Raw genomic sequence first — 9,493 nt, 5'->3', positions numbered from 1 at the left:
CAAATCGGAGAAATGGTGTACTCCACCCTGGCAGACAAAGCATTATTAGCTCACAAATTGCAAAATTCATTACATAATACTTCTGCCCAATTGGAATTGGAAAAGGCTTCTTCTTTGGCTAAGGATAACAGAATTAAATCCTTAGAAGAAATTATCATAGAGCGGGGACATGATCCCAAGGATCCCAAAGGCACCCAAGCATTAATATGAAAGAAGGAGGAAGACATTGTAGCCCTCAAAAAACAATTAAAGTTGTCGATTACAATGCACCCTCAAACCACAGAAGTTGCACAGTAGAAAGCAGAGGATGACATGATGGGTTTACTGATGAGGATGAATGAGAGATTGGCAGAAACAGAGAAGGAATTAGAGGAAGCACTACAAGGAAAACAGGGAGATTTGGCCTCTCAGCCATCTCAAATAGCTCCAATTGTTACAGCTTCTCCTTCTACAGTCACAACAACAGTCCCTCCTACTGATCCGGCATCAACAACACCAAGCACTACATCAAAAACAGCAGCAACAACAACAGTACCAGATACCAGCATGAGCATGGAAAAGATGATGAAGGAAATAAAAGAATTAGAACTCCAAATGGCAGAACTGAAGGAAGCCAAAGAAAAACTGGCCAAGTTAGAGGTAAGCTATGATAAATCCAAAATAACTATGGCTGAAAAAACAAGAGAGGTAAAGGCCTTGGAAAATAAGGTAAAATCCTTGGAAAAAGATCTTACTCTTCATAAAACTCTATCAGAAATCAAGACAATTTTGTGGACTAAAATTGGCCAGTCCATCACTGATCAAAGGAGATCAATACAGACTATCCATGAGCAAATTGAATTGATAGAAATAGCCCAAGTGGAGATTGAAAAGGCCAGAGAATTATTGAGAAACATGCCCGAGCAGGCCAACGAACTAATTCATTTTTTGAATACTCATACTAGAGAACAACTACCAGCTCTAGATATCGAGGACAGAACATGTACCATTTTGACAGTTAAAAAGGTGCTCACTATGAAGAATTTTATACAAAATCTGGAGAGAAAGTGTGAAGAAATGCAGATAGAAATAAATGCTTTTACAGAAAAGTTTACAACCTTGCAGCAAAAGGGTTTACCTAGTTTTTTAACCAGCAATCAGAGGCTTTTGACACATGAACAATATACTCACAGGGTGAATACATATGTTACCAATCAGATCACAACATCATCAAGCACTACAGAGGACATAATACCTCCCTCTGGACAAAACTTATATGACGAGTTGGAAAATCTGTTCTATATTGAGCATGAAATAACACATCTTTTTGAAGTCCAACCCAATTTCTACAGGTATACTAAAACTGATGAAATATTGATAAAACTACAAAGACACCAGTTGCCAACAGACCAATGGTGGCAGAGCATGTTAGAGGTTTTACCAATGTAGTTTTAATTCTCTTTTGATCATCTGCATATAATCAAATTCAATGCATGTGTCACAGAGCATAAAAAGGAAAACAACAGAGGAACGAATTCACGCCAAAACACATTAAAGCAGAATTAGGCACAGATGACAGGGCCGAGACAGCAACGCAAGAACGCAAATTAAAGAGATAGCTACCAGCCGACTTTTTGAGTTAAAAAGTCAAATATATCTGACCACCTAAGGCAACCAGTACAGCGGAAATTACTCCTACATTCATTGCACTCTATTTTCAATGTCATTTACTTCTTTTTAAAGAATTAGATGGATAAAGTTATTGCTTGATATTTTCCCTATGAGATATTTTGTAACTCTTTTTGTATAAATACCTCCTCTAGAGATGTATTGAGGGTTGGTTGGTGAATATCATTCTGGACCTGCGCTGTAGATTTGAGAACTCTTCTGAATAAAGATTGCTGGAATGCTTTGCTGATGAACTTGTTGGTTGTGGAATTAATGGCAGAAGAATATGTTACAGAATTCTCGTATTACCTCATGGATCAATAAGTCTTTTTAACTCTTGTTTTACTGTTCCTGTGTTTTATATATCATCTATATATCATGTTCTAAATTGCAGGAAAAAAGAATAGCCCAGAATTTACTTTGTTGTACTCTGTGTTCAATTCCTGTCAATTTTTATGTTTTCTTCAGGACTAGCATAGGCAGGAATTCTTGACTGCTCCTATCTCCCTGGTTCTTACACCCTGAATATAATTAAGGAATTCTTAATTGCTCCTTGGTAATATTTACACACTTTCCCTCTATTAGCATAATGAAAGATTCTTAACTGCCTTTCATTCCCTGACTCCATTTCATCTTATTCCAGCTTGAAAATTGTTCCATGGCTAATTATCTTGCTCTGTAGTTCCTCCTTTGCCAAAGAAACCATACCTAGAAGTTTATTTTCATTTGACTCCATTAACCCAATGGTCTGAACTTCTCATACTTTGCAACCCTGTTTTATTGAATGTCACCATCCAAACATCAAACAACTATCTGCACTTCATAACTAGCCTAACATATAGCAAAACAAAGCTAAATCATAAAGAGAGAGCCCTCTCTGGCTGCAGATTGGCTAGAATCTACATCTAAAAGATTGGTTAGCGGTTACCTCGAGCATATTCCCTTTTCTCAGATATTTTGGGGAACAACCTGAGTGATAACACTCACCACCTGCAAGGATGAGCTTGGAAGTGTAGGGATCACGATAATCGATGATGACGTGGTGAGTCTTGCTCTCCTCGATCTTACTAAGAGTTGTCATAGGTACCAAGACTTGGTAAATGGAAGAGAGAAACTGCCAGATTGGGAACGACTTTGGACGGATTTGATGTAGGAGGAGATAAGGAGAAGCACCAGAGATGGTTCTTCATCCAAGGAGGATGATGAAAATTGTGGCTTAGCGAGTAAGGCAAAGAAAGGGAAGGAGAAGGATTCTCATCCCAAATCGAGTTCTTCCTATGGTGGGAAGAAGTTTGACAAATCGAAAGTGCGATGCTTTCATTGTCATGAGGTGGCCCATTTTGCTACAAATTTTCCACTAAAGAAATCCAAGAAGGGATCCAAGGAAGGATCATAAGGTGAGGCACTGGCCTCATAGTTCGAGTTGGATTTCACCTTCATCGCATGCATGGTTTCATCCATGGTGGGATGTGGTTGGTTTCTTGACAGTGGAGCTTCATTCCACATGACCGACGATAAGAATTTGTTTAGTACCTTGGAGGAGAAAGATCTCCAGATACTCATAGAGATGGGTAATGATGAAAAGTATAGTGTCTCAGGAGTAGGCATAGATGTTTTTCAGAGGGAGCATGGATCTTGCATTACCTTGACAAATGTGAAGTATGTGCCAGGATTGAGGAAAAACTTGGTATCGATCGCAATGCTAGAAGACAAAGGCTGAGATGTAGCTTTCAGTAAGGGAAAGGTTTTCCTTAGACACGTCACCATGAGACAGGTGAAGCAGATCAGTTCACGAGTCAAGAACCTGTATGCTCTTGAGGTTCAAGATGCATGCAAAGCCTTGAGGAGCAAGGAAACTGATGGAGACTTGGTGGTTGAGAGGGAGAGTACATTACCTCTCAACATGCAATGCCAGAAGAAGTCTTAGACAATTGTGGAGAAGCCACAACTGGCGAAGTAGCTTCAGGAGGTTGTGGAGCAGCCACAACTGGAGAAGCTGAGAGGAGATCGAGTGGAGGCATCCACTCATGCAGAGACATCCAATAGTGGGAAATTTCAAGCCAAGTGGGCAGAGGGATCACATGCATCCATACCTCTAGGTCGGAGGTGGGGCGATGTGGAGTGACAGTCCCAAGAAGGCTAGAATAGGGGCAAGATCATTGAGGTACCCAACCTCTTTGATTAGACCTTGCTACGGGAGACCCGATGAGGAGTAGCAGGACTCGCTGAGTGGGTAGAGACAGATGTGGATGGAGTGGCAGAGAGAGATATTGTGCAGGAATCTGAAGACAATGTAGAGATAACATGCTGCAACAACGCAAGAGGCACATGAGTGTTGCACCAGTGCAAGATGGCACAAAGAGGTGTGCAATGGTGCGAGATGCATGGATTGTTGCAGCAGCTCAGAGGTCAAAGAGGGAGCACTTGTCAGTGGCAGAGGAAGCTTCAGCATCATAGGATGTTTCTAGCCCAACAGGGAGGTCAGTTGGGAGATTTTTTGTTTCTAGAGTTGCTGGAGCAACAACACTTGGAAGAAGTGTTGCAAGCAGAACATTCCAAAGGTTTAGGATCAGGTTCGAGTTGAAAGCCTTTCTTGTTGAGAGGGAGTGTTGAAAATAGCAACAAGAAATGCTAAAAATAGAATTGTTATAAATAAAATTTCAGGTACCAGTGTTGGACATAGCAACAAGGAATGAAAAATGGAAATGCTAAAAATAGCATTGCTATAAATAGTATTTCTAGATAGATTCCAATTTTAGTTAGTCCCTAAACTAAAATTGAGAATTAAAATTTGAATTTGATCTTAGCAGCGGTTTGTAAAATAATTAATTAATTCATCTTGAGTTAATTAGTTGTAGAAAATCAAACATGAAGTCTAGGTGAAGACATGCAATAGTTTCCCCTTTTGATTGAGGAAGTTACCCTTGATTAAAGTAGATCAGGATGAGTTGTACTTTGAGTTGTAATTAGTTAGCTTAGTTAACTGAGTTAAGTCTAGTTAGATTAATTCCAATAGTTTGTGGAACTGATTGTGAGTTTAGTTAGTTAAAGCATGCATGCATGTAACTACTGCACTTCAGATAACTGAATATTCTCTCATAAGTAACTCATGCATGTCAGTTCAGTCAGAGACCCAGTTGAGATCAGATGATGGGACGGTGTACTATCAATTGGAGGATTTTTCCTATATAGGAAACTCATCCATGCAAAAGGAATTATCTCCTTCGTGACTGCGCAATTACTTTTGAGTTTAATGTGTTGTGTGAGAGGTAAATTCACACAGGTGGCAACATTGGACCCCAAGAGAAACTACATAAGGAAATAGGAGGCTTGGAGGGCAGAGAAGAAGGTTTGTGAGAAGCCTTTGACTATCTATGAGTAGTAGAGGGATTGTACTGAGAGCTGGATAGCTTGTGAGCTAAAGCTTTGTGTAATCCAGACATATTTCCACTTGTATGATAATACAGAGATCATGGTTTCTAGCTGAGGCTTTCCCCAGAGTATTCTTCTGCGTTCATGTGTGATTGCTTTCTCATTCTCAATTATATGTGTTCTATTTGATCTTTCTCAAAATCAATTAAGCTTCCACAAGTTTGTTGTAGAATTTGATCTTGTATTTTGCTTTAGTATATAGCATAATTTGTTTATCTACAATGGGAAATTCTACACGCAGAGACTAGAAACCATTCTCTATTTCCGATTAGCCGGAATCGCCCCGTAAGGATTCTTTTCATGCCTATCCAGTAATCTACAGTAATTTTTGTAGGGTTCCATAGTATTCTTATGCCTCTCGCACTACCTTTCACATCTATCGTCACACATTCATACTTCGGTTTTATTTTATTTAGGATTTCTTCCATTCTCCCAATTGAGATTTTTGTTTCTTGTATCAGCATGAGTTGAGGTTTCTCTTTTCTTAGCCTATCCGCTAAGTGTCTCTGTTTGCCTTTACTATTAAGGCCTCTTATATTCCAAGATGTGATTATCATTAGGTTTCTTGGTGAATTTGGTGGAAGACCACCGATAGCGGTACTACCCTCCCGGTATTTACTAGCATTTCTCTCATGATCTGTATAGATTCCTGTAGGTTTCTTCGACCTCTTTTATTTTCGCCTTTCACTTTGTTAGGGTAGTCTTGGGTGCTGGCCTAGTTGCTCTTCCATCTCCATTTTCCTTACCCCTGTTTCGCTTGATATTGCTGGAATTTTTCTCTGTATAGTCATTTTTGGTCTTCTGGAATGAATCGTTCATCTAGATGTCTCCATTCATTTAATATTTTCCTCAGCACCTTTTCTTCCACGCTTAATTCTTCTCCCCTACTTATATCTATTTCCATTGTAGTGTTATTCATCTTCTCCCTCTATTCCTTTTCCTCCTTCTCTATCGGCTCACTTTGGGCTTTCCTCTTAGGTTTTATTTTTCCTTGGCTCGAGCTACTTTCCTTTCCTTTTTCCCCCTGATAGTCCATTGTTTGAGTCTCATTGTTATCTTATTCTTCTTCTTGTAGTACTTCAAAGTTGTTTGTTCTACTGGGCTGGGCTTGTTGTTCTTTCCCCCCCACTGGTGTTCTCTCTTGTTTGTCTTCTTTTGCTTTTTACTTCTTGAAACCCTTCCTTGTCTTCTTGGTTTTTCCTCTGCTGTTGTGCCTATACTCCTCTTCTTCTATATTTAGTGGGCACTCCTTAAAAAGATGTCCATACTCATGATATCTTCTACATCTGAATGGAATATGTTTGTAGTCGAGGGTTTGTTTCCAGACTTGTTCATGATACTCTAGTTCTACTGTGTCTAGGATGGGGTCAACTATATTCATGTAAACACATATTCTAGCATATGAGGTGTATCTTCCTTTTTTTGTCGTTTCTGCTATTTTGAAAAATATTCCTATCATGTTTCCTATGCCCTCTAGAATCTCTAGGTCCCAGAAGTCCATTGGGAGGCCAAATAACCTAACCCACACCGGAGTTGCTAAGAATTTTTCCTTGTCTAGATCATAGTGTTAGCGTTTGAGATTTCACCTCAGGCTGAGAAAGGCAAATCTCAAAGCTACATCAAACCATTCAACCTCGTAGCTAGCCCTACGGGGCAGGAGAAGGCTCTCTCCGGTCAATCTCGGCAAATCTTCAATGAGATGAGATGACCAATCAAAGGTAACACTGATATTAGGCTAGTAAACTGATTAAAAGGTTGATTTGGGGGTTTTTGAGGTTTTTGGTGGCAAATTGAGGATCTGCAATTTAGGGTGCGGGGATTTGACACAGTTTCTGCAGGGGGTTCTTTGGGGCAAGGTAGGAGCTTGTGTAGATGTCTTTAGCTGAAGTGGGTGATTAGGAAGAAAGATAAGAAGGCTAAAGAGAGCAAACAATGAATCTGAATTCTCTTTAGACAGTAGAAAACATAGAAATTAAACAAATTTGAAAGCAGAGCATGGGAAGCATGAATTCTAACTTTATCACTTCATTTGTTTAATATGCAGCAGTATAGAAAGGAAATGAATCACATAACATAGCTTACAATAACATGAAGAGACACACCATAAACACAATGAGTCCACAAGAATCCCAAAGATGACTGCAAAACCCTGGTCTTCCTTAGCCACAAATTGCAGAGATACAAGTGAATAATACAATGATAGTTCCTCCCTCAAGAGTCCAACCATGAAAATGAGCATGAAAGTACATAATATAGATGATCTAACCTCTTTCCCTGCCTCCATGGGTCGAGCTCACTATCCTAGGATCTGTTTGAACAACTTCTAAACTAAGCACTACAAAATAGGCAGTCAAAACAACTTGCCTCTATAAACTTGGAAACCAGTTCATACATTCAATTTTTACCCTTTACATGCAAGAATCTTCTAGAAGAGTTAAACAAGAGTAAAAGTATCCAAAAAGTGCCACAAGTACAGTCAAGAGGATCACCATCCACCTCAGAAAGTCAAACTGGAGCTAAACTGCGTTTTCTGGGCTGAACTGGTCAAATCTGGCAAAGTTCCCTCAACGGGTCGCGCACATCTTCCTCAACGGGTCGCGCACTTTGGAGCCCTGTTTGGAGGCCTTCCCGGTGTCAGAATGAGGTGCAGGATAGCTCGTTGGAAAGGTCTCTAAGTCATTTGCCTAGTCAAAAGTCAATTCTCCCAAGACTACTTCTGCAGCTCAAAAAAGGGACAGAAAGTCAAAATTTGGCTGTATTTTGACCTTTTGGAGGCCCAAAACTCCATGAAAACTCAACGTAATGCATGGGCATATGTATCTTTGCATGAAAAATCCAAAAATGCTGAGTTTTTGCAAAACGGAGCTACGATGACAAAGGGTCTCACCGGGGGTGAGACCCGTTGAGAAGCCAAAACCTGTAAATTTCCCAAAAATGCCAAAAATGAGCCAAAACTTCCAAAAATTTTTGTGCTTGGTGCTGTGAAGAGGCTAGTGGGTGTCATGATCCTTGAAGAATGCCTCAACCAAGATACGGAGTGGATTTGGCCTTTTTCTCCGTTTTAGTGCCCCGGTCAACCTCCTTTGAAACACTTTCATTTTCGCCTTGTAAAATCCACCCCTGCAAATCGGTCAAAGAGGTGGGCTCCTCTCACTTATGATGACCGCCCTTTCCACCCTTATGAGGCCTCCTCTTAACCTCGACCTCTGTAGATGACGAATGGTCATCACTTTGCTCATAAGTTTCGGTTTCTGACATGGTTTAGGAGCAAAGTGGACAAATTGAACTGCTGCCTCTGCCTGCAAAAGTACTGAACTCTATGCTGTTTCAAGGGGAAAAAACATGAGGGGAATGTTAGGGGAGGGAAATTCTTAACAAGGAATGGGAATATATGAAAATAATAGGGAATTTCAAGGGAAACTTTACAAATTGTCATGCAAATAGAAACACATTTTAACATTGGGAAATCATTTGCAAAGAACATCTCATATGGGACAAAAACATGTATGATAGTGAACATGGAAGGGGCATACATGTATCAATAAGGACATAGGGACACCATACACCAAGTTTACTTATAGGAGTTCATGTGTATCATAAGGCAAATTTTTTGATAAGGAGTACATGTACATTGTTTTAACATAGAGGGAAGGTTTTCATGTACAAGGGGATGCCAAGGGCATGTAGGGGTTATGTACATGACTCTAGATATACAACAACATTTATTTTCACATGACTCTTTATTTATTTACAAATGTATCTTTTCTTTTTATTTTTTGCATGTGTATGGTAGAGGGAATTAGGGTTTTGTGTGCTTGTGAGAGGGGTAGGGTTTATAGCTTAGGGATGGGGGAAAAAGTCAACATTTTATGTACAAATAATATGGGACAAAGATGCAAGCATGACTATGACTGAAAGAGGAAAAGAGTGAGGGGACCAAATGGGACAAAAACACTTGAAACAGTCACAAAACCCTAGCATTTTACAAACATTAGCAAGCAGCCATATTAATCTTTTCATTTGCATGATTTGAGGTTAAAATCATAGCATGAGGGCTTACATCCATCACCAACCTCCAAAAAAATGTGTAAAGAGCCTATCTTGAACAAATTTGATGATTTGGAGGAACATTGGGCAATTTTTTGAAGTTTGCAGCAAGACAGCTCAACGGGTCGCGCACCTTGCCCAACGGGTCACGCACCTCTGGCTCAACGGGTCGCGCACCTTGCAGGAGGCTTTTGGAGGCCTTCTCGGTGTCAGAATCGGGTGGAGGATGGCTCGCTGGAAAGGTATTTGAGTCTACTTTCCAACCCAAGTAGAATTTGTCAATTTGGAGTTGATTTAACCTGTCAAAAATCAAATCTCCCAAGACTGGTCAAAAAGTGCCAAATGAGGCTGCCTGAAAGAAGAGTAC

General features: G+C 40.0%; 1 pseudogene; it reads right to left on the bottom strand.

Moving 5' to 3' along the window:
- Positions 1 to 416: 416 nt before the first annotated feature.
- The window catches only part of LOC149177459 (enolase 1 pseudogene), a 164,342-nt pseudogene continuing 155,265 nt past the window's right edge, over positions 417 to 9,493 (bottom strand).

This window comes from Pinus tabuliformis, chromosome 4_1, assembly GCF_031772625.1.
Source record: "Pinus tabuliformis cultivar Carrire ecotype Pingquan chromosome 4_1, CPIR1, whole genome shotgun sequence".
NCBI lineage: Eukaryota > Viridiplantae > Streptophyta > Pinopsida > Pinales > Pinaceae > Pinus > Pinus tabuliformis.
Note: the sequence above shows the minus strand (reverse complement) of the source record. Positions and strands in the feature narration are given on the sequence as shown.